Here is a 25405-nt window from a genome sequence, read left to right on the forward strand (position 1 = left end):
TACCTTGGGGGATGTCCTAGGGATGTGGGAAGCTGGTCATAGAAAAAGAAAGTTCCTGGCTAGTTACTTGCTGGCTCATTGACCTTGGGTAAACAATCTCTCCTCCCTGTCTCCTTCTCTGCGACTCTGTAGGGAATTGAAGAAGGTCAGGATGGTAAGACTAAGGAGCAGAATGATATACCGTGCCCTACCCTCCACCTGTGTTTTAGTCTATTTCATTCAGTTTTCCCATTGCAGACAGTCTTATTTCTTTTCTCCCACTCCCTAGCTTAAATGGATGCTTCTGAAGGGAAGGGCCCTTTCTACTAACCTCAGAACTCAATACATTGAAGCCTGTTGAACCTTGAATATAAGTGGTTCCATGAATTTTAAAATCTCAGAGCCAGCCAGAGATGGTGGTGGGAGTCTATAATCTCAGCATGGTAGAGACTGAGGCAGGAGGATCATATGGTGGTACATGCCTGTAATCCCTGCACTTGGGAGGTGGAGGTAGGAAGATCAGAAATTCAGGGTCATCCTTGGCTATGTAGTGATTGAGGCTATCCTGGGATACATGAGAGTAATTAAAAGAAGGAAAAAAAAGTGGGTAGGCCCTGGTGCTTTTAGTCCCATCACTCGGAGGCAGAGGCAGAGGCAGAGGGAGAGGAGGCAAAGGATCTGCCTGAGATGGAGGCCAACTTGATTTATGCAGCGAGCTCCGGGCCAGCTGGGACTAGAGAGAGACCTTTTCTCACAAAAACAAAAACAAAGAAAAATTAAAAAGAAAGAAAGGATTGATAATAGGGCCTCTCATATGTGAAGGTCAAATGAGAAAATAAGATGCATTAGGCACCTGTCTGGTACAGACTATGATGATATAGCTACTATCATTAGCACATTTGTGTTGTGCGATGACCAGGCTCTGATCCAAACGTCTTACATGCGTTAATCAAGCTAATCTTCACTACATTCTGCAAAAGAGTAAGTATTATACCATTTTGCAGATGAGAAAGGGCATAAGATTAACTTTATATACATCCAGGCCCCCAGGCTATTGCTTTATTCCTCGGGTTTCTTCCAAGCTCACAGCAGCCGCGGCGGGCCGGGGATGGGAAGGGTTAAGGGGCGCGAGCGCGCGCGTCCTCTCCGTGGAGACCGCGGGCCCGCGCCCGGCTCCTGGGCTCCCATTGGCGCACACGCCCCTTCCTGTCACGGCCGGCTGGGCCCCGCCCCCTGGGCGCCGCCGGAGTGGACGCTTCCAGAGGCATGCTAATGAGGGGCTGGTCGGCGCAGCCCATTGGGCGGCCGAGGAGTGTCGGTGAAGTCAGCTCCGAATCCCAGAAAAACAGAGCGGGGCAACTGCAGCGTGGAGCGGAGCGGGCGGGCGCGCAGCCTAGCGACCCGCAAGGTAAGCCCGCGCTCGGCGCCGTGCGCTCGGCTCTCGCCCGCCGTGCCGGGAGCCGGGCAGCCGGCCGGCGGGCGGCGCCTTTGTTCCGCGCTCGGAGGAGGTGCTTTTAAAGGGCCAGCTGTTGGAGGGACCTGGGGACCCCCCTCCCCCAGAGCATGCCCCCCGCGGTCACCGGGACCGCCGCGGGGGACCACAGCCCAGCCGAGCCTCCAGCCTGCTTGGTGGGTCCCAAGCCCTTCAAGGAAAGTTCCTAGGATGCGGGGATCCGGGGGATCCCAGATTTCTTTAGCCCCCTCCCCTTTTTTGGGTGGGTGGGGGTAAGTGCGATCATGGCCTCTGGCAGGAGGGAATGTCCGCCCGCCTCAGGCTGGCTATAGTGTGGGTGGATGGAAGAGCCGGGAGAGCCCGGGTGGGTTCGTGCTGCAAAGTGAAACTGCCGAGGGGCTTCTCTGCAGCAGTCTGAGGCAGAAGGAGGGAGCGAGCGGCGGGATGGAGGCATCTCAGGTGTGTTCATTCATCAGCATCCCCCAAGCCGAGGGCGGCGGGAGGGGCGCCAGTACAACGCGGCTGGCCAGGACCCGCCTGCCCCGGTGGTGGGTGTGTGTCCGGGGATACAGTGCCTGCGCGCGCCGCCCTGGCCTCTTCATCCCCACCAGTGACTCACAGCGTCTCGCTAGGCAGCCCATCACCAAGAGGGACGGAAAAGCAACTCCTTTCTCCTATTTCTCGGTTAATCCCTGGCTTCTATCTCGCTGCCCTCAAACGTGGCTTCCTTGATGGTAGTGACATTGAAGATAGAAGGGAAAAGAGGCTTAAAGTCATTATGTGCCTTTCGGGGCGGGGGGATGTGCTATCGAATTCTGCATCCCCATGCCTCTGCCTTTGAAATTCATCAGTGCATGCTTTTTGGGGCAGACAGAATTTATTACGCTATTACATTGCTACATAAAGGCAGAAGGGATCCCACTGAGCGGGCTCATTTCATCCAGTCCCAGGGTTTTCCCAGCATGTTCTAGATGAGCCTCTGGATTTTTGTTTGAAACACTGAGCGCTAGGATGCCCCTGTTGTCACAGGACCTACCTACTGAAATTGCTCAAATTGATTTCACTGTCAGTAGGAGAGAGGTTCATTCAGCGACATCATAGAACCTGTCTGGTATGTCAGGCCTCTGACTCCATCTCCCAGCCACCCTTCCCCCCGTTTTTTTTTTTTTTTTTTTTTTTTCTTCTTAGGTGAAGGTCACAGGATGGCTTGTCTGACCACATACTCCTTTGATTTTTGAGCACCTCTATTTAAATTTGAGCGTGTACTTTTGGGTTGGAAACATAGCTTGTTGGTGATTGAGGGTGGGAGAGCTGACAGCGGTGGCAATGACAAAAACACATGGTAGACATTTGGAGATTCTGAGGCTTCAGCCTGTAGAGACCAAGATGAGAGTAGTTGTCTACCAAGTGAGGTGTGTGTATGTGTGTGTGTGTGTGTGTGTGTGGTGTGTGTGTGTGTGTGTTGGCTGTGAAGGGGAGGCGTGGAGGAGGAAGATGCTGCCAACAATTTTCTGCCCCACCCTTGATGCTGCCTTAAATAACTCTTTGCCAGCGCGGCCCTGAGGTCTCCCTCTTTAGCCTGAGGGGAAAGAAGGGAAGGACTGGTGTGTTGGTACCCCTGCCCAGGCCAACTTTGGGAAAAGGTTAGGGAAGGCTTATTTCTCCAGCAATTGCAGAGTGCACATTTCCCAGTCGAAGGACCTGTGACGACTGACTGTGATTTCCCTGGTAGAGAATTGGCAACTGAAATGAAGTATGTTCTATGCTGTGGGGGTGAAGGACCAGTGGGCACTGTCATCATCTGTAGACACCACTCTTCGTTGGCCCAGTCTTCTTACCTGCTTTCACTTGCTGTAGTGCACAGTTTCTGTAAACTTTTTGAAAAGATTAGGAATATTGGGATAGGGCTGAAATGATGGGAAAGGAGACAAATAAAAGCTTCTTACTGGCAGAACAAAGATTCCTGCAGCTCTCTTTTTCCTCTCCCCCAGAGTGTGGCTTTTCTTTGCAGAGAATGGAAGGTGGGGTCTGGGGAAAGAAAGCTTTATCTTTGCAGCACTAGTGAAATCCTGGTCACCCCAGTGCCACTCTAGACCTGTCTCTGGACATAGAAGCTGAGGTGCTGTAGAGGATACCCACTGATAATTTAGGATGATTTAGTGGATGCTTTCAAATGCTCTGGTAGAGAAGCTTAGACCGGATATAAAACAGCTGGCTCTGGTCCTGGAACCAATCTTTGGGCCTTTGGCTAGTGGCTTACTGTCTCTGGGCCTCTGCTCTTGTTGGTATAGTGGAAGGCTTTGGAGCAGGTGACTTTCTAGGGTTCCTAATAGCATCTCTCTTCTTAAATTCACAAGTACAGTCTATGATGGTGTTTTTAGATTCTTCCGTTTGCTAATCTGATGAGAGATTCGTAATATTGAGCAATGATACAACAGAAGCATCCTAGAACTCAGGCTGCTGCCGGATTCATACTACCTTTTCTTTGATTGGTGCAATTCATGTGGTTTTACCGTATGTAAATAATTCAGAGCTAGAATGGTCCAGAATGAGAAGCACCGACCTCAGAGTGGGTTGGTGTGTGGGGGAGGTGAGGGAGGGATGACAGATTGCTGAGGAAAGGGCATTTCTATAATTCATTCTCGCCCTGTATGCATGTAGCTCACTCTTTTGTTTATGATCCTGCAGGTGAACATACAGATATTGGAACATGGGGGAAGGGAACCTCTGTGACTGACCCATTCAGCAATCTTCACTGAAGAATTTTAATGGTTGGGAGGTTTGGCTATTTATCTGAGGTCACACAGCTAGCAAGATGCAGAGGGGGATAGAATCTGGGTCCTGTGTTCTCGATGTATTTGTTAAGCCCTCTCCTACGGACTCCCTTTTCAGAGGGGAGACTTGGAGATGACTACAGCTCATCTTGGGCATGGTGAGTGTTGGGGGCTCTGGCCTGTGACCTGAGTAGAATGTCAGAATGTTTCAGTGTGCAATTAAAGGGCTGTGAGCACTGGCTGACCAGAGCATTACCATTCAAAGGCAAGGATAAAAGGTGATAATACTTTGAAGTCTATGGCCCAAGCCACCAGCTGGGCATGAGTAGTCCGCCTTCCTCGGCCAGCTCTTTGGATGCTCAGAAGTATGTCTGTGCCCCCTTTAGTTGCTTCTGCTTCAGGCGTGTTGTGAGGCCGTGTACCTTGCTGCCTCCCCACTTCTTTTCTTCATTCTTTTTCTCTATCCACTTCTTTTTTTTTCTTTTTCTCATCTCCTGTTGTATCTTTCTCCCTGCCCTCCTCCCTTACCCTTCCTTGACTGTTAGGAATATAGCTTTGTAGTGTGTTTTAATATATTTATTGTCTCATGAAATTTCCATGTTCTCTGTTCTTAATTTAAAACCGGTTGAGTTTAGTATTTTTGAATGTGTATGTTTTAAACACAAAACAAAAACCAAACCCAATTAAATTGCTTTTTACTTCTGTGTGGCCTTCTATTGATTTGCCCCTGTCTGTGGTCAGGAGTGACTCGTCCTAGGGAAAAAAAATTCCCTGGTCTCTGTCATGTGGTTACTGTTTTAAAAACAAAAACAGCTATAACAATAGAAAAAGTTTCCACCCTTATATTGTGAACCATCAGGGACAACCTGTCCCAAGAGATGTGTCTTGTTTCTCAGCTTCCTTCCATGGAATGAGTATCTTTAATCTGTTCAGTGAGAAGCTTGTCCTGTAGAGTGGATGGTGGATGGGTGACTCTTCTCAGTGATTCTGGTAATGCTGAGAGGTGGGACACTAGCAGGCTACTACAGAGAGAGTACATCCAGGAAGAATTCAGCATGATGGTTTTTCTGTTTTCCTGGGCTATACTAACTCAACTGGCTGTAGTGAGACTCGGGCTCCTTTAGAAAAGAATCAGATACTTGTCATCTTTCCCATTAGTGTTGGGTAGAACTCGAGTAGTATATTGTACCCACAGCCATCAACAGGTTGCTGGTATGAAATCCTGTGATGGAAGCACATGGGAGGGCTTCATGATGTCCTTCGGTCTTTGATTCATTACAGACGAGAGTGAGTCTTTAAAAACATTTATTTTATTATTTATTTATATGTCTGTGTGCATGTATGTACCCATGCATGAAGGTGCCCATGGAGGTCAGAAGAGGGAATTGAATCCCCTGGAGCTGGAGTTACAGGCAGTTGTGAGCGGTGGGGCATGGGTGCTGGGAATTGAACTCTGGTCCCCTGTAAGAGCAGCAAGTGCTCATAACCATCTCCAGCCCCAAGATCGAGCCTTGCTACTCATTGGTCATCAGGTAGTTCAGTATCTAAAAGGATCCTCAAAAGCAAGAGGGTACCCTGAAGTGTCCAGTTGATTGATTGCTTTCTTTTTTTTTTTTTCAGTTGTTTTGAGACAGGGTTTCCCTATAGCCCCAGCTGGCCTGGAACTCACTATGTAGACCAGGCTGGCCTGCAACTCACAAAGATCCACCTGCCTCTGCCTCCTGAGTGCTGGGATTAAAGGCGTGCGCCACAACCCCCAGCTTGAAGTCTCCAGTTTTTAATACTAAAAAAAAAACCCACAAAAAACAAAATCTACATGAGTTTTGTATTCAACTGTATAATATCTGTGCTCATTTTAGTGTAAACATATTTAAATTGCTTTACTTTTGGATACAATTGATGGTCCAGGAAAATGTAATGTTTATCTTGGGCTCTCTCCAAGTACACGCAGCAGTCCGTACCCCAGCTGGAGAAGCCAGGATAGGGCAGGCCTCAGACCTGCTGTGTTGAGAACTACCCTCTAGTCTTCCTTGCTGGCTCTTCGTGTCCTCAGAGGCCAGGCTTTTCTCACACTAAAATTTGCTCCCTCACCAGAGGCCTTTATCCCTTTTGTCACTGCCTCCTGCTTCTTTCAGGTTCCCTCACGTCTCAAAGATGCATTTCTTCCTCTGTTCACCTTGTTTCTGTTGCTCTTGCTGGTTTCCTTGTCTATTTCTTTCCTCACATTAAGAGCTCCGGGAAGACAGAAGAGTCTGTATCTAAGTGTCACATACACATACACACAGAGAGACACTTAAAGTAAAATAGTACTACAAGAAAATGAAGGCTTATAAAGAAGACACTATCACTTGCCTCTCCATCCTGGTAACCCATTCCCTAGAGTTAGTCACTGAATATAATTCTCTACTGCCGCAGGAACAAAGTACCACAAACAGTGATTTATAACAACTCAGACTTATGTTGTTATGCTTTTAGGAGCCAGAGGAGGCTAAAATCATGGTGTTAGCAGGGCTGTCCTTGCTTCTCAGAAGAGCCAGTTTCCTCAAGTATGAAAGCCATCTTTCAGTGCCTGCCTGCGATCTTCACTCAGGGCCCTCTTCCTTCATCTTCAGAGTCATTGATAGCTTACGGAGGCATTCTCTTTCTTCAATGCCCAGATTTTCCAATCTCGTCTGTATCTGATTCCTTTCTTCTTCCCTCTTCCACTTTTAAGAGCCCTGGTGATTATAGTGGACCGCCTGGATAATCTAGGCCAGTCTCTCATTTCAAAATCAGTTGATTCACAATCTTAATTTCATTTGTAACTTCAATTTCCCTTTTGCTGTATAACTAAACATATTCCTAGTTTTAGACCTTAGGACATGGGCATTGTTGGGGGCTGTTATTATGTCTACTATAGTCACTTTATACCCTTTTAATTATTTCTCCTGATATCACTGTCATATGTACAAGTTTATCTCCCCCCACCAGCCCCCTTGCCTTTCTTCTCCCTCCTTTCAGTGTGGTAACATCACAGTTTTTGGTTACATTAATATTTGATACACTGCTTTAACTGAGCAAATAGTGTTTATGGCTGATCTATCTAGGATACTACAGTGATACTTCCTTTCTTATATAATTCTTATATAATTGTCTGGATTCATGACCTTATTTCTTAGGTTTTTTTCCTATGTGTGTTACTGATCCCCAAAGTCTCACACAGCATTTTAAAACATCTCTGTGTTATAACATGCCTTTGTTTTTATTTTATCACATGTCCCCTGCCCCAGCCTTCCCTTCTAGGAACCTCCCCCGACCCCTCTTCTTCAGTGTTGACCCCTCTAGACCTGTGGATGACTTTTCTGAGAATTCCCCACCTTATCTGGCTTACCTCCTCTGTTTCCTCTTTTTGGCTTATTCCTCCAGAGGTTTCTGAGAGATGGACTGTAGAAGTTGATCACTTCAAACTGGTATATATCAAATGGTTTTGTACTGTGCTCATACTTGATTAGTGATATGGCTCATGTAGATTTTTTTGGTTGGAAGGCATTTTCCATGATAGTTTTAAGGCATTGCTCCACTGTCCTCTAGGTTCCAGTTATGATGCCAAAAGTTAGGGCACCAGCCTTATTTTTAATCATTTATGGGTAACCTGGTAATTTTTAGGATTGTCTCCCATTTTCTATATTTGGAATTTCCTTGTTTTAAAAATTATTGGGGGCTAGAGCTATAGCTTAGTGGCTAAGAGCACCGTCTGCTCTTTGCAGAGGACTCGGGTTCAATTCCCAGCATCTACACGGCAGCTATGAACCATCCTTAACTCCAGTTCTAGAGGAATCTGAAACTCTCTTCTGACTTCCGTGGCATTGCACGACACGGGTGCACTCACATACATGCAGGCAATACACTCACACACATAAAATAAAAATAATAAATAAAATATTAATAAAAAATTATTGGTCTGCCAGGTGTGGGTGCACACCTTTAGTCCCAGCACTGGAACTAAAGGCAGAGGCAAGTAGCTTTCTGTGAGATTGAGGCCAGCCTGGTCTACACAGTGAGTGGCAGGCCAGCTGGGGCTACAGGGAGAAACTGCCTCAAAAAGACCAGAAAATAAAAAGACCAAAAAATTATTGGTCTGGACCAGATATGATACTTCATGCCTATAATCTCAACGCTTGAAAGGTGGAGGTTAGGGGGTCAGGACTTCAAGGTCCTCTTCAGAAACACAAGTGCCTGGCCAGCCTGGACTATTTGAGACCCTGACTCAAAAACACACACACACACACACACACACACACACACACACACACACACAGAAAACAACAACAAAAAACCCCCAAAATCCCAACACCCTCCGCCCCAAACCAAAGAAGCTATTGGACTGGTCTTTAGTATGCCCTTTTGATCTGAAGGCTTACATTATTCAAGTTTGGGGAATTTTCTTACATGTGGATATTAATAGTTTCATTTTTTCCCATTTTTCTGTATTTTGTCTTTGGCAGTCCTATTAGTTGTGTATTAGACTTCCTGGATTGAGCTTATAATTTTAAAAGTTTTAATTTTATATTTTCCCTTCGATTACGTTTTTGTTTTTTCTTTATTGAGAAGTATCTTTAGCTTTATCTTCAACCTTTTCAGTTTTTAAATGTTTACTTTCTTATTTTCACATACATCAAAGAGCTTCTTAATTTCCTGAATAATTTCCTTCTCCCTCCCTCCCTCCCTCCTTTCTTCCTCTCTTCCTTCCCTCCCTCTGACTCAGTATGTAGCCTAAGATGGTCTTGGATTCCTGAATCTGATCCTGCAGTCCCAGTTTCCCTAAGGGAATGACGGGACCAGGTTGAGCAGCTGGCAGGAAGGGACTTGGGTCTGATTACTCCTTGTATTAACCTTCAGAAAGCATACTCTGCTCCTCTTAGTCCTATCCTGCTTCTCCTCTTAGAGTCACCAATGACTCCAGTTCCTGAGCAGTTGACCACTTGTTCAGTGGTTCCTTTCCCAGCTTGCACTTAGCAGAACAGACAAAGCAGGAATCCAAGTCAGCTCCTCCATGGTGATCAGCTCTGTCTCCCTGAGTTCTGTTGACTCTTGGGTGCTGTTATTTCCTTTGCATTAGGAAACACAGTTCTTCTTTTTTTCTTTTAGTCAGATTCCAGGAGAGAACAGAGATAAACATGTTTAGCTTTCCGATTCGATCACAACTTTATCTCACCTTTTTTTGCCAAGCTGTTAAATTTGTACCTTCTGATATTGAATACCTTCCCAAGAGATACTGCTACCCCCCCATCCCCCCTGCCTTTGAGGTGCTGTGGTTTGAACTCTGGGCCCTGGGCATGTTAGCAAGTGCTCTGCCGCTCTGGTATAACCCCAGCCCTGAGATGTTTGCTAAATGACTAAATGCATGCTTCTAAGACAGTATGTATACAGTTAGTCATTAGACTTCCAGACAGTCCCAAAGATGGAATTTTACAAAAATAAATCATTGTCTATTTTGAAGGGGTTATAATCATAGGCAGCAGATCCTGCCTACTCTCACATCATGTTGGAGGAGAGGTACCATGAAACATCATCTTGGATTATTGGGTTCATGAGTGGTAAGGCCCAGGAGCAATATCCATTTCTGTCACTAACCACATGGGTTATTTTGTGAAGTCCATTAGCCTCAGTTTACTCAGCCCACCAGTTGGTTAGTTCTTGGTTCTCTGTACCGAGGGCCTGTTGTATGCAAAGCACAGGTTCAGTTCCTTCCAGTGATTACTGCTCATGCACTAGTATAGCGTATTGTACATGTCTTCTGTGATGGCACATGTAACACTGGCTCTGTCTTTCTCCTGAGCTTTGCTTAGTGTCTTACATAGAATAAGAGTCTTATTCATTTTGTATCTTACTCTTTCCAGACAGCAGACTCTTTATGAAGAATATATCATAGTCATCTTTGTATCTCCAGGGTCTACCACAGTCCTTGGCACATAGGAAGTAGAGAGTCAATGTTGGATAAGGCATACTTGAAGGAATGTGGAATATAAGTCAGTGTTCCAGAGTCTGCAGAGCTTGCTCTGAGAACAAGGCATACATATTGGAGTCCTGCTGTACTTTTCTTGGCCCGCTGATGGAGTTCAGTTGTGTTGATACTAAGGTTAGTGAAGATAATGGTTCAGGATGGCAGCCTTAGCCTTAGAAGATTGGAATTTCCTCCAACTGGATTGTAGTCATATACTTGTTCAATAGGCCTCACATTCTTATAAGTTAAGATGGAATTTGTCTTAACTGTGACAATGAACTACAGCTAGATCTTACCTTTAAAGTGTTTTAAAACACATAAGGGCCTTTCGGTTTTCCCAAACCTATGAGCTATGTGTCAGGACTAGTTAAGTAGAAGTTTTAGGGATAGATTTAGCTTTATAGAGGACCTTTCCATGATATGAGTGGTTCCCCAGCAGGCTACATGGGGGAGGCTCCTTTTCAGAAAGGCTTTCCACCCATTGGCTGGAGATGCTGGAGAATCAATACCTGTAAGGGAGATGAAGTACTGTTGAAATATCTGAAGAGCTTTGCTTTTGATTTACTCAATGAATAGCCTTTGAGCATCAGCTGTAGACCAGGGTATGTAGTGGGTTTTGGGAATATAGGAGTGAACAGAGAAATAGTACCTGCCCTCTGACATGTATATGTTAGATCTAAGCTGTCCAGCATGGTAGTTACTAGTAACCTGTGACTATGGAAATGCATTTAAATGGGCTACCATTAGCAATTCAGTTTCTCAGCCACATGTGCCACATTGAAATACTTGGTGGCTCCCTGTACCTGGTGACTGCTTCCTTTGTTTCTGGAAGTTAGGACTCTGGTTTCTGTACCACTCATCTGTGCCTAGCTTTGCTTCATAGTGGAGACAATGGAGGCACAGTAGAGCCATTTGCTTAAGGTTATGAGGTTGGACGAACTGAGCTGGGAATAGGTCTTTTCTTGCTGAGTATGGCTCTTTTCTTCCTGGAGCGAAGCAGGGGTTTAGAGTGACTAAGAGTGTGGACTCTGTTCTCAGAGCCTGGTTCAGAACTTAGCTCTGGTATTTCCTTGGTCCTGTCTGAGCCCTAGAGTAGGTCACTTCTGTGCCTGAACTGTGGGAAAAAAAATAAGAAGACCGAGGCTAGGATTAGATGATCCAGTAATGTAGGTCTTAGAACCTATACATAGTTGGCACAGTAAGTACTGGATACCATCATCATCATCATTATTTTTAAGACAGGGTCTCTTGTAGCCCAGGCTGACCTTGAATTTGCTATGTAGCTGAAGATGTCCTTGAATTTCCTGATCCCCTGTCTCTATTTCCCAAGTGTGCTGGATAGCTTTAGTGTCAACTTGACACACCTGGGTTGAGGGAACCTCAATTGGGGAATTGTCTCCATTGAACTGGCCTGTAACCATGTCTGTGAGGCATCTTCTTGATTGTTGTGTGATGTGGGAGGGCACCCTGAGCAGGTGGACCTGTGTTGCATTAGAAAGCAATGAAGAACAAACTAGGATACCAGGTATTAGGATTGCAGGCTTGTGCTTCCATGTTCATTTTTTAATGTGTGTGTTTGCTACATGTATGCACTGCACACAGAAGCCAGAAGAGGGTGTCAGATCCCCTGGAGCTGGAGTTACGGTTGTGAGCCTGGGTGCTGGGAACTGAATTTAGATCTGCTATAAGATTACTTCTTTGAGAATTTCATGAAATATATTTTGATCGTATTATCCCCCTTCCTCAACTCCTCCCAGGTCTACCCCCTTCTCTACCCACCCAACTTTGTGTCCTCATTTTTTTTTTAATTAGTCACTATTATTGAGAATGAAATGAGAACAGAAGTTGTTGTAGAGCCTATGAGGCATTTTCAAATAGGGGACTGAAGAGTAGAAAAAGAATATTGGCAGGTGAGGCTGTATTTGTAGAGCTGGCTGGTCACCTAGAGCAGGATGGAAATGGAATATTTCAAAGCCAGTAGCTGCTTTGGTCATGTAAAAGTGTCATGTTCACAGTCTTCTGAGTTTCCAAACTGGTCACTCACACTCTGAACAAGGATCTTTTTCTGTCTTATTTTTCCTGGTTTGCTTCTACCTCCTGTCTGTTTTTCTCCTCTGGGAAGGGTGGGGTCATTGCACACCCTAGAACAACAGAAGTATGCACCCGGAGAGTTCAGAAGAGAGAAGGAACTGGAGCTGTGGCGTTTAGCAGTTGGGGCCTGATCTGCTCTTCAGGTTTCAGTCCTTGTGATGTCATCCCCACCGTTGCTCCATCTTGCCAGCACCATGCTCTAGAGACACCTCATTTTGTTGGATGAGGAGAAAGTTGTGATGTTGGTCTCAGGGATGGTACTGAGCCCTGCTTGCACATGGAACATTAGCAAGCTGGTGTGGTGTATACAGCTGTAACCCCAGAACTTGGGAGGCGGAGACACAAGTATTGCAGTTTGAGGCAGCTTGGGCTACATAGGGACACCCATCATACACACACACACACACACACACACACACACACACACACACATCTCTGATAGGGTTAAGGATGTAGAGCACTTGCTTAGCATGTACAAGACCTTGGGTTTGTGCTCCAACATTATCAAAGTTTCCTTTCAATTGTTAAACAAATGTTGGTAAAGGAGTTAGGCAGGGCTCCACCCTCCTAAGTTTATTTCTTCATTAACATCAAGAAAGTAGGGTTCTCATCTTCCCTGACATGCAGCCTACAGTGCATTTCAGGTGATGAAATAGGAAGGCTTTATTTTGTGTGTCAAGGTGTGAGTGGGGAGACACAGGCAGTAAGGGCACTTTAGATGTATATAAATGATGTGGCATCCTGCTTCACTCAAGTAGCATCCAGGGAAGGAAAATGTCTAGAAATGGCTGACTCAAGACTGACCTGTGAGGAGACTGTTCACAACAGCCTGAATTCTCAGTGTGGGGTAGGGATACAGGCTCTGCCTGAAAGCTGATGCTCAGGAGTATTAAGTTCTTAAAGCTTAACCTGTAACCAGCTTTGCCAACCCATTCCTGTTTGGGCCTTGATGGTCCATCATGAGCGGGGTGGGGGCTAGGGGTGGGTGTTCTGGCAGCTGTAACAGGAATGGATTCTTAGTGGATCCAGGAATTGTCCTTCTGCCTGCAGGTCAACATGAACTCTCATTACTCATTTATATAATGCCATGTGCATCGATTATTGACAGCAGCCTGTAGGCCGACCTTTGAGCTTGCTTTCCCAGCATGAAAGGTCATACAGTGCAGAATCCAAACAGTTTCTCTCATTGCCTAGAGTGTGTGTGGGACCTGGTGTCTGTATATATGAACAGTTTTCTTTTCTGTTGTGCAAATAGGTGATTCATTTGCAGGTTGCTCTTCTCTACTTATAGTTTGTCTTTAGTGGGGGCAATACCAGTGTGGAGTGACTGTCTCCTGTAATTACAGGATATCCGTCAAGGGTCATAGTTGCTTCTAGTGAGTGGAGTCGGGAACAGGTACATTTTCCCCAATGTGTTAGTATAGGGAATCTTTCCAAGGCTGCTGCAATATAGGCACTGAGAACTCCTGTGCTTGGCCTTGCTTTCTAGACAGTAAGCACAGCAGACTGTGACAGGGGACTGGCAGGATCTTGAAGTTGGGGATGAGGTAAGAAGGGCTAAAACTGGAGCTGGGAGATCTGAGTTGCTGCCCCAGTGGCCTGGTCAGCAGAGATCTGAGTGGAGAGGCCACTGACACAGTAGGAACTGTTTTTAAGCAGAACAGAGTGAATAGAGGCCCTGGAGAAAGCAACATCCCAACAGGGACTGAAATTAGAGTAGCCAGAGGAAGGCTTCTGCAGGGTTTGGTGGTGACTGTTGAAATCAGGTTGCCAGGTTCAGAAACCCTGGCCAAGGCAGTGGGAGACCTTTTAAGACTATTTTGTGTTTGCTTCATGGGACATTGGTGTATGAGTGAGCCAGCACTGGCAGGTGTGAGGGGGCGAGGCCCTCTGGGAACTGGGAAATATTAGTCATCCCTGTGTACTGATAGGAGATATGCGCCTCATCAAGACAGCTGCTGCAGGAGGCACCATGGCTGCCAGCCTCCTGCCTTACAGTTCACATTCTTGGTTTTATCTTTAATTATTAAAGTCCTCGGCTATTTACATTTTCACCTGAAGCATCACTGTGAATCATTTTCCCTTCTTCACCTCCAGCAGTGCTGGGGTTTTGTGTCCTGTGGTTGTGGATTCCCCACGTGGCTCCTTCAGGGAAGCTTTAGGGAAGATGCCCTTGATGGCAGTGCGTGTGCAGACCTCACGGACTGTGGCTGCCTTGGCATTCATTTTGAGTGAATCCTTAATTTCAGGTGTATAGGATGTGCCTTTTTACCATAGGCCAGGAAGAGAGAATGCTGTTGGAACGTGTAAAATATTTAACACTGTTTAAAAAATTGAACTGCCAAGGAGCTTTTTATTGGTGGTACCTATGGAAACCTGCATGGTTTTCAGGAGCCTTTGTGGGGCTCTGTGGCTCCTCCAAAAGGGTGGGGTAGGAAGTTTGGGGGTAGGAAGCTTGAGACATCACCTGCTCTGTTTGATGTAGAAGCTGGGTGGTAGTAGGGCTGAGCCAGTTCTTTAGAGGTTGAAGTCAGGAATGGGCTTTTGGGCCAGTGGGGAGACAAGTATGGGAGAGAAGGAGACCCACCATTCCTTTGATGATTGTTCATTCACTTTGTTTTGTTGACTTCTGTGAGTCCCTGTCCCTTCCAGTCTCTATCCCTCCTCAGGACTTTAGCCTGTGTGGGTTCCTTAGCCTGGAATGCTCTTTCTCCTTTCATTTTGGCCCTGCTCATCCTCAGATCTCACCTTGAGCATCATGTGCTTGGGGAAACCTCCTTTGACCCTGCAGATGAACTTATGCCTCCGGTGAGTGTGCTCTTATGGTTGGGTGGTTCTGGACAGAACATTCCTCGCAGTGTTTGTCTCAGCTGCTGTGTGAGGCTTGTCAGCCTGCCCATCCCACCAGTCTGTCAGCTCCAAGGAAAGAGTGGCCATGGCTGTTCTCTGTCACCACCACATACCTAGCATGTGTCTGGCTCATAGCAGGTGCTCTACTATCTGTAGTGTAAATTAATTTGTTGGATCATTTGCTAAGTTTTGCGTTCTGTATAAGATTCTAGGAATACAAAGGAATAAAGGAAACAGAAAAATCCTGCTTTCCTCACAATCTCTCAAGTTATCCTTTGAAGTACAGGAAGAAAACATTATCAGCTGAAGTTCTATTCTTAAAAAGAAAGACATGAATTTCCTATTTATAGAAGTACAGAGTTTATAATTAGCTCATGAGTAAATATACTTAAAGCTATTAAACTAATAAGAAGGTATGATGGAAAACTCTGATGACTTGCTCTGAGGAACAGGTAGGCAAATAAAAAGATTTTTGTACGAAGATATGATGGGCACTGCATTTGGCAAGGGTGGCAGCACAGGAAGGGGCTAGAACTGTGGCCCTGAGGAGGGCATTCCCAGTAGAAAACAAGGAACTGGCATAGTGAAGGCAAGATGACAGGGAAGGCTTTGTGCAAGGATAAATATTGGAACAAGACTCAAGTGTGAGGCAGAAGGAAGGCCTGTGAGGCATCCTCTTCTGTGACTGAGAGCATTTGAGAATTAAGAATACTAGATGGGTGAGCCTGGACAAGACAGATCTGGCTAGCAGAGAAGAGAATTATGCAAGTATGCCTCAGGAGAGGCAGCACAGGGAATACCTGGGATTCACAAGAAGGTGTCCATGATTAGGAGGGATCATGTTTTAAAAATTGAACACACCCAACGTTGCACAGACCCTTTCCTTGTTGCACAGTGGGCAGGAAACCTCATTGCCTTTTTTCTTTTCTTTTTTTTTCTTTTTGGTCTTCTTGGACAGGGTCTCCTCATAGCCCTAGCTGGCTTGAAACTCACTGTGTAGACCAGGCTGGCCTTGGACTCACAGAGATCCATCTGCCTCTGCCTACTGAGTACTGGGATTAAAGGCACATGCTGCCATGCCTGGCACCTCCATGAAGTCCTTGGTCTGCTTTTACCTAGTGGGATTTTTATCTTAATGTGACTTAGATCCCTCCTCTGGGTTACAGCATTGCATATGAACAAGAAAATGGCATATGGTCTATGTAAATATGTATATTCAATGTGGGTAATCTTAAAAACTTAACCTGGGTAATCACACACACTTCTTTCTTTTCTTTTTTTTTGTTTTTAAGTCCAGGACTTGAAGTAATTATGTAATTAGAATCCACATTGAGTGTCGTCAGATAAGGTGTAATTAAAGAAGAAAGCCTAATTTTGGAAGAATGATAAGAGGTCATTTGACTCAGCCTGGGCCCAAATCCAATCTTGGAAGAACAGTAAGGTCATTTGGATGTAAGGAGCCCAGACAGGCCTGAGGGCTGGACAGATTCTGTTTCAGTTCACTGTGGAAACCATTCACTGGGCATCCTCTTGGTACTAGGCATTATGGGAGGCTCAGCTGAGTCAGTAACGGAAGTTCTGGATCTCAGGGAGGACATGAGGTGACATGGGCTTGAGGACAATTAGGAGGTCCTAGGCAAAGAGAGGAAAACAGTCTCGGGGGGAGATGAGTATGGTTTACAAGACAGGTGCCATGTTGTTGTGCTTTGAAAGGTAAGGAGAGTTTCAAATGCAAGGACAAGAAGCACTTGTGGACCATTTATGAGATGGAGGTGAAGGCCAGGGTAGGAGATGGAAGGACATGGCCATGTTGGTAGTGGTTATTTTGTGATGTGGCTATGTAATGCTAATATAGCTTGGCAGTAGAGTGACAGCAGGAGGCTGGGAAGTTGACATTGATTGTGCAGTGATGCTTGTGCAGAGTCAGAGTGGTTACAGGCTTTGGAGGTCAGGGTGGGTTTCCTTGTGAAGGGATCTTAGAGTCTTGAAAGACCAATAGGCAAAGTGATGGGCAGATGGGTTCCAAAGAAGAATGATGTAGACAAAGACCTGGAGATGGAGCAGAGAGGAGGTCATGAGGCATAGGGATGCTGGATGAACTCAACTTGGGTGCAGTGGGTAAAGCTGATTCCTGAGGGTCAGGCATATTGGGTAGAAGGGTTTAATCCAGGGATACAAGGGAGCCATGGCAAGCTTTTAGATTGGAGAACTGCATGAGAAAGGCCCATTGAAGGAAGAGGGTGTGGGCCTTGGTGGGTAGGATGGCCTTCTGGGTAGTGTAGCCACAGCTTTTGGGCATGAGGTGATGGGGTCGAGGCTTGGGAAGATATGACCATCTGGAGTCTTTTATCAGGAAGGTTTGCTGGTCTGGCTAACAGAAGGGTGAGAGAAATTAGTTAAGGAAAGAGGTAGAGATGATGTCATGGTCTGAGCCTAGGAGGGTGGAGATACCTGAGATAGGAGGAGGACCAACTGGGGTAGGTGATGGTGAAGCCTGCTGTGTCAGGAGCCCAGAATGCTCTGCTATTACTCCAGCCCTGCCTCTGAACTAGTGGAGAGACCTTAGGTCAGTTGCTTTCTCTCCTGAGCCCCCTTTCCTTGCCAAGGGAAGTCTGTTTATAGTTTGGGTTTCTTTCAGACTCTGGAGTCATCATAGTCCTGGGCTCAGACAAGGGGGAGGGTTTGGGCTGGAGACTTGTGGAGGTACCTGAAGGAGGTAAGAGAAGAAACCACATAGTCCTTTTCCTTGTCTTCACAGAGTGGGCAGGAGCCCGGGGGAGGCACTCTGGTGACCAGGTTTGAGTCATCTTACCTATTTCAGGGTGCTTTTGAGACTCTTTTATGTAATAGGTACATAAAGCCTTATTGTGTGCCAGTATTGAAAACTAAGTGCTACCTCTTCACCTAAGGCTCATGGAACATCGAACAAGGGATGAAGAAGACACTAATGCATCTTTCAATTCTCATCAGTGAAGCTCCCTCATGCAACAGAGGGTCAGAAAAGCAAAATGTTAGAAATAGCCAAAATGCAGAGAATAAGAGTCTGCAGTGTGTGGGTCCTTGGGCAGGACTCCTATATCAAAATCCACTCACCCAGGGCTCAGGGACCATTGTGGAAGAGGGGGCGGAAAGATTGTAAGAGTCAGGGAGGAGGTGCATCAACATACAGAATTAGTCCTACAGGCTCCTGGGACTCCTCTCATATGAACTTACAGCAATGGTGTCAGCATGTACAAGACCCATGCAGACTTAGACAAAAACCCAGCATAGAGGTGTAGAAATGGACAGCGGGCCCCAATCTTAGTTGAAGAATTATTGGCAGTTAATTACTACTGGGTGAGGAAGAGTTGATCTTCTTAAAGGGAGGGACTCCACATAGGCTGACTCTACATAGGTTGATGAACTTGCACTGAGGAACATCTGGGGACACTAACTTTACATGATAGGCCTTAACACAAATGACAGAATGTTTGAACTCCATTCGTGGGGAGGGGCAGTGGCTATGGGAGGGTGCCAAAGGGGAAGGGGGCATAAAGATGATTTTCTGTATGAAATACACAAAACTTCAATAAAAAATTATAAAAAAGAAAAGTAAGTGCTGCATTCTGGGATGGGACAGAGAACTGCTGCATTCTGAGAGAAGGATTCATCTTTCTGAAGTCACAGAAAGGAAATTATTAGATTAAGGACTTGCTGAACTCCCATACTCAAAGCCTATCTTGGGAAAACCCTTGGCCTAAATCTTGATAGCATCTATGCAGAGAAGGCTGCCTGGCAGAGGAGGGCTTCAGTAGAGCCTTGAAGAATAAATAGTGCAAGAAAGGAAAGGAAGGACTTTCTAGAAGAGAGAGTGAGTGAACCTACTGCGGACTGTACTGTAGTGAGTCCAGGAAGGGGTCGTGTACTTCTAAATGTTTAGTTTACCAGCTCTGCTTAGGTGTTTTCCTGATCTTTGCTTTAAAATTCTTTCATTGTTTCTGCCTCTGCTAATATCCCAAGCCACAGATAAGGCAATTAGATCGGAGGGAGAAACCTGTTTGCCTAGGATCTCACTGGTGGGATAGGATTTCATTTTATTTGGATTTCTGAATCCAGTGGCAATAAATCCCTATGCCATTCTGCTAGCTCTCTGGGAAATGTAGGGCGAAGACAATGGTTTGCCTTTGTGACCCTTATTCCCAAGGCAAGCACTTGCCTAAAATGTGGTTCCAGCTGCAGTCCTCGCTGTAGCATGGCAGCCTCCTGAAAAATCCTCAGAAACTGCTGCTGGGGAGCCCTCAGAGCTCATCACCCCTCATTTGCATGTGAGGAAACTGGGGTCAGGAAAGGGGAATGGATCTTCTGACATTTGGCACAGAATAGGGATCAGAAGTGGAAGTCTGGAGACTTTGATCCTTATAGCTATTTAAAGGCTCCCTGTGGAAAAGTTTGTGTTTAGACAACAATGGAAACCTTTGTCCAGAGAGTTGGTCTGGACAGAGTTGAATGGGAAAGGTCTTCTGTATGTGTGCATGCACGTGTGTGTATGTGTGCCCCTGTGTTTTCTTCACTTTAACCTCAAATGCCTTTGAACTAATTTGAAGAATTCCATTAGACCAAAGGCTTTTACCAGGTGGAAAGAGCTTAGGAAGAACGGGGAAGATCAGAAGCCAAAGAAACAGAAGATTAAACTCTAGGCTTGGCTAAGAGGAGTTCTCATTTATTGAACACTGTACAAGGCTATCTTTATGTGTCATTTTATGTAATTTCTGTGGTTTCCCTCATAAAGTAGGTAATATTGTTTTTACTCACATTTTTCAAATGAAGGAACTTATTCAGAGACTGACCTATTTGAAATCATAGAAGTTGTAAGACAGAACTAGGACTCCAACCCAGGTGTGTTAGTCACCTTTCCTTCACTGTGATAACATACCTGAGATAATTAATTTAAAAGGAGGAAAGGTTTATTTTGGCTCACAGTGTCAGAAGTGGCCAAAATTGCCTTTAGACTTGTGGCAAGATTGCACATCACGATGGAGGCTCCTGGAGGAAGAAACTACATTGCTTACCTTACTTCATGGCATCCAGGAGACAGAAAGAGATGGGAAGTGGCCAGAGTCACAAAATCTCTTTCACGTGCATATCTCCAGTGACATGACTTTCTTTCATTAGGCCCTACCTCCTAAAGATTCCACTGCCCCCCAGTGGCATCACAGGCTGGGGACCAGACCTTCAACATGTGGACCTTGAGGGACATTCAAGATCCAGGGTATAGCATGAGGCCTGCCCTATTTAAAGCCTTTAACAGCCAAACTGTCCTTCTGGACTGTGAATTGCAGTGGTTTGACTGTTTGAGGACTCATGGGATGATGGCACATGCAGGGAGGATATTGTGATTCCCAGCAGGGCCACTTTCACTCTTAGGGGACAATATCTGGAGACATTGCTGTTTGCTATAATTTAGGTGCTATTTTAGTGGTCAACCATGCTCCTAAATATCTTAGAGTGCCTAAAACAACTCTCTAGATCAAAGAGTTACCCCCTACACAAAGTGTGGACGATAAGAAACCTGGCCCTTTGGGGACCATTCCATACTGTTGAGAATCAATCGGGCTGCTTCACTGTTAGTATCTAAAATCACTTGAATCCAGCTAACTATACTTTCTTTCCTTTTTAAGTTTTATTTTTATTTTATGAATATGTGTGTGCCTGCTTGTCTGTATATGTGCCACTCATGTGTGATAGTTGGATTTCCTGGAAAAGTTATAGGCAGCTGTGAGCCACCTGATATTGGGTGCTGGGAACTGAATGTGGGTCCTCTGAAAGAGCAGCAAGTGCTCTTAACCACTAAGCTAGCTCTTCAGCCCCCTGAATGCATTTACAGAAGACCCCGGTTCGAATCCCAGCACCTACATGACAGCTAACAACTGTCCATAACTCCAGTTCCAGGAGATCCGATGCCCTCGTCTGACCTCTGTGGGCATTGCACGACACGGGTGCATTTACACACATGCAGGCAATACACATACAGATAAAATAGAAATAATATATAAAATATTTTTTTTAAAAAGATGGAAAAAGTAGTTGGGGGCAGATGGTACAGAGTTTGAATTCGGGCTCTAGTAAAGGGATTGAATCTAACTTATGGAGGGATAGCCTCCTACTCTAGTTTCCTGAGGCAGTTTTGCTCAGTGTGATTATTGACAGTCCCCCTGTCATTCTCAAGTGTCATTCTCTTGTTTGGATGATAAATGTTATTTCCCAGCAGTCCATGGGGCAGTGTGGAGCAGAGCTGGTGAAGGTGCCACAGTGGGAGATGGCTGAGCAGGACTTAGGAAAGACAGTGCCCCAGTGCTTGCTGGAATCTGCGGGCAGGCAGGGAGGTGCCCTGTAGGCCAGGAAATTCAGGCCTGAGCCTAAGGAGCTGCAGTGATGTCTGGAAGGAGGAGAGGTTATAGAAGAGACCAAATTCTGAAGTGATGCCACACATGGTCTCTCAAAGGGCTCTGTGGCAGCTCTCCCAGAGAGACTCATCTCAAGTTCAGGCAGCTTGACAAGAGTTCTTCTAACTGGAAGTTATGATGGGTAAGGAAAAGAAATACTACAATGTGCCCATTTCCTGAACAATTAAAAGTCAGAGAAGCATCTGCCCAGCCTCTCAGATGGCCTGGCAAAAGCCGTGGCTATTCACTTTCTTAAACACGGCATTGTTCTTTGGAATTTAAAATAGGTTATGAATGTACTTGATGTCAGGAAAGATAAATCTGTGAGGAGGGCTGTAGTCAATACATTTCCTTTTTAAGTAGAAACAATATAAAGAGCTTAATTCAGTCCCAAATCAATCTCACTTTGTTGCCATGATTGTGTAAAACCTGAGCTGCTTTATGTCTATCTCACACTGTTTATATTCCCCAACCTCCCGCGTCCCAGCCGGCCCTGCATGGACTCCGAGCCTTTTTAGGCCATGTGCAGCTCTTCTCTTTCAGGCTGTTCTGGGCCCTGCAAAAGGGCTGTGCAATGAGTGGCAGGTGATTTTGTCTTCTGTCCAGGGGTGCTCTTCAGGGTGACCCTTCAGTGGTGCTTCCAAATGAACCTCCTCATGTGGTTGGGAAGCTAAATTCTTACGCTTTTTTCCTTCCCATTAAAAGATTATTATGGGGGCTGGAGAGATGGCTCAGCGGTTAAGAACACTGGTTGTTCTTGCAGAAGACCCGGGTTTGAATCCCAGCACCCACATGGCAGCTAACAACTGTCTGTAACTCCAGTTCCAGGGGATCTGACAGCCTCTTCTGTCCTCTGCAGGCATTGCACGACATGGGAGCACTTACCTATATGCAGGCAATACACGCATACAAAAATAATAAATAAAAATATTTAAAAGATTATTATGCACACAGTGTGGAAATCAGAACACTCTACAGTGTGTAGATGGCAGCAGGTCTCTTTCTGCTGTGTCTACTCCCCTCATCAGGCCCCATCAGGTGGAGTGAACATACTCCAGTTTGCCCAGTGCAATTCCAGTTTCTGTTCCTTGTCACAGCGAATGATCAATAACATTCTCTTTCACTCTCAGAAGTGCCTCAGTTTAAGTGATAAATTATATTGCTCAATAGATAGGCAGTCATTTTTATTAGTTTCTTGTATATCCTTACAAGATTTCTACAGGCAGGTTCATATATAAGGGCAAGAGGTGACATACAGTTTTAAAAATATTTTCTTTATTATTTTTATTCTGTGCATATGAGTGTATGTATGTAAGTGCACCTATGTCATGCAATTCCCGTAGTGGTCAGAAGAGGGCACTGGACTCCCCTGGAACTGGAGTTACAGATGGTTGTTAGCCTCCATGTGGGTCCTGGGAATTGAACCTGGGTCCTCTGCAAGAGCAGCCAGTGCTCTTAACTGCTGAGCCATCTCTCCAGCCCAATAACTTGCACCTTTTTAAAATCACTTAATATGTCCTAGAAATTCTCCATGTCTCTGCAAATGGAGTGCCCTCATTCTGCTGCGTTCTCTGAGAGCAGTGTCTGTAGAGACTGGCAGGAAGTTGCCTTTCCCTTGATTTACTAATTCTTTACTATTTAGGGCCAGACTCTGTTTACCTGAGAAGCAGAAGGCTGGAGGAAGTGAAGCTCTTGTCCTTCCTAGGGAAAGTCAGTTCAGTAGTAGACTTGTCTGGGAAGCATGGAATAGGTGCCAGCTTTGTGCCTAACGTGGCACTAGGCATTTGAGGAAGTGGGGGTTTTCTTTCCTTTCTCTTCCCTCAGATACCTCAGCCCTTCAAGAAGGCTTTCCTGATTCACTGGCCGTAATTCCTTGGCATCTTCAGCCATCCACTCATCCATAGATCCAGCTGTCTACCCATTTATCAACCAGTGTTCAGTGAGTGCTACCTAATGCCAGGGCCTGCACTAGATATATAAAGTTGAAGAAAATGATGTGCACTTTGCTTAGAGAGTCAAAAGAATGAACAGGTAAGGACAGTGCCTTGTGGCAGCTGTGGTGATAACCTTAGGCCCAGGGTGCTGAGGAAGCACAGAGCAGAGGGTGCCTGGCCAGTGTTGAGCTTGGGAGGGCTGGGGAGGCTTCTGCTGATGGTTTTTGCTTTTTACTTTCTACTATATTTGCCTTATCTCTACTGTCAGATATAGAACTTTCATGTTATCTTTAGCTCTGGTCTCTGTCCTGTCACTGCAACCTCTGATATAGTGTTTTGCATTTAGTAGTCAGGTGTTTATTTTATATAATGAAAAAGTCCAAATTAATTAAATGAACCTAGGATCAAACATAACATTGAAAAGTACAGGTGAGATGTTCTTCTGCCCTTGGCCTTCATGGTTTCTCTGGGCCACTGGTGTCCTGCAAGGGCCCCTCTAAGTTAGTACCCGCCCTTCCCTTCATTTCCTTTTATCAGTGAGTCTCTGTCCTCCCTTCCACCCCCTTAGCTGTGCCATGATGGGAAAACCTAGTCCCTATCATTCTGACAGTGTTGTATGAAGGGGAGCCCCAAGCCCTGTTCCCTGGTCTTGGTTTCCCCTTTAGAATGAAGGGGGTGGCTGCGATCCCTGAGCACCCTTTTGTTTGGTGGCCCAGAAATTCCTTTTTTCATCTTCTAATGACTCTAGCTTCCTTTGTAGTTTCCTGGTGCCACAGGGGTGATCAGTCTTGGATAAGAAATAGTGAGTCCAGGAGACTGACCTTTTAATACAGTTAAAAAGGCCACAGGGAGAATGGGGATGACCAGTTGTGTAGCTTTGAGCCTCTATGTTGTGGACTGTGGTTGGCCCAGCAGGAGGGTCCAGGTGATGTCTCCAGCTGTGGCTACTCAGAGGCAGCAGCAATGTTGAGTTGTCATGGGAGAGGCTTTTGGCCAAATGTTAGCAGCTGGTTTCCTAAAACTGTGCAGAAGCAGCCTTTGGGAGGAAGAGGTGAGCTTTGTTTAACAGCTCACATCCCCCTCTGTTGCCCTCATCTGTTCTTTCCGCAGTTTTTCACAGGAAGTAGGGAGGTGGGATGGTCTTTCTCTGGGAAGTCTGTTTTGAATCGATGCTTTGAGAACTGACTGTGTGCCCAGTGCTGCTCTGGGAATCTCCACAGTCTGAAATCAGTTGTTCTTAAACTGAGGGGAGCAAAAGAACCCTACTGGGGCATAGGAGTCTTAATTTTTAACGTTCTTTAGGTTATGCAGGCTGATCTGGATATTTTCAGCTGTGAGCAGCAAAGGTAGACAGAAATGGCTAGCAATTGGGAAACTCATTGTTTCTCAAATAGGAGTGCTTTCATGTAATCTGCTTTGTGAATTGTATCCTCTGGACTTCCAGACATAGGGTGAGCTTTGGAGTTGACAGTTGCAGTGTCTGAGTGAATGAGGACAGCAAGTTCCAGGTCCTGCCCTCCTTGCCGTGGATGCCCCGGCCGAGGGTACAGGTGGGTACTGGTTCTCTCTCAGGAGTCAGGAAGCTTTGGAGGTACCTGGAGCACTCTTCCCATCATACCTCATGGGCTGAATTTAAGTCATGATTTAAAAAAAAATTTTTTTTTATTCATTATTTTTATTTTATGTGTATGATTGTATTGCCTGCATGTATATGAGTGCATCCGTGTCGTGCAATGCCGCAGAGGTCAGAAGAGGGCTTCGATTCCCCTGGAACTGGAGTTAAGGACGGTTCGTAGCCACCATGTGGGTGCTGGGAATCAAACCCTGGTCCTCTGCAAGAGCAGTCAGTGCTCTTAACCGCTGAGCCATCTCTCCAGCCCCCAAGTCATAACTTTTTTGAGCCAGTCATTATTAACTGG

The 25405-nt window shown here is 45.7% G+C and overlaps 1 protein-coding gene across 10 annotated transcripts in view; it reads left to right on the forward strand.

Annotated features, from left to right (window-relative positions):
• Window positions 1-1258: 1258 nt before the first annotated feature.
• Sorbs1 (sorbin and SH3 domain containing 1) overlaps window positions 1259-25405 on the forward strand; it is a 240625-nt gene continuing 216478 nt past the window's right edge. For all 10 annotated transcript variants that reach the window (XM_029563061.1, XM_029563062.1, XM_029563064.1 and 7 more), the window contains exon 1: window positions 1259-1387. The gene's annotated coding sequence lies outside the window, so the exon portion shown is untranslated. The remainder of the gene's footprint in view (window positions 1388-25405) is intronic.

This window comes from Nannospalax galili, unplaced genomic scaffold (assembly GCF_000622305.1).
Source record: "Nannospalax galili isolate Female #2095 unplaced genomic scaffold, S.galili_v1.0 scaffold875, whole genome shotgun sequence".
NCBI lineage: Eukaryota > Metazoa > Chordata > Mammalia > Rodentia > Spalacidae > Nannospalax > Nannospalax galili.